This window comes from Colobus angolensis, unplaced genomic scaffold, assembly GCF_000951035.1.
Source record: "Colobus angolensis palliatus isolate OR3802 unplaced genomic scaffold, Cang.pa_1.0 Scaffold237, whole genome shotgun sequence".
Lineage (NCBI taxonomy): Eukaryota > Metazoa > Chordata > Mammalia > Primates > Cercopithecidae > Colobus > Colobus angolensis.
The window spans coordinates 1,264,332-1,264,784 of record NW_012115566.1 but is presented as its reverse complement, the minus strand read 5'-3'; positions in this window follow the sequence as shown (position 1 = coordinate 1,264,784).

Genomic DNA, 453 nt, shown 5'->3' with positions numbered 1-453 from the left:
AGAAAGCTGAAACTGGATCCCTTCCTTACACCTTATACAAAAATTAATTCAAGATGGATTAAAGACTTAAATATTAGACCTAAAACCGTGAAAACCCTAGAAGAAAACCTAGGCAATGCCATTCAAGGCATAAGCATGGGCAAGGACTTCGTGTCTAAAACACCAAAAGCAATGGCAACAAAAGGCAAAATAGACAAATGGGATCCAATTAAACTAAAGAGTTTCTGCATAGCAAAAGAAACCACCATCAGAGTGAACAAGCAACCTACAGAACGGGAGAAAACTTTTGCAATCTACCCATCTGACAAAGGGCTAATATCTAGAATTTACAAAGAACTTAAACAAATTTACAATAAAAAATCACACAACCCCATCAAAAAGTGGGCAAAGGATATGAACAAATGCTTCTCAAAAGAAGACATATATGCAGCCCAACAGACACATGAAAAAATG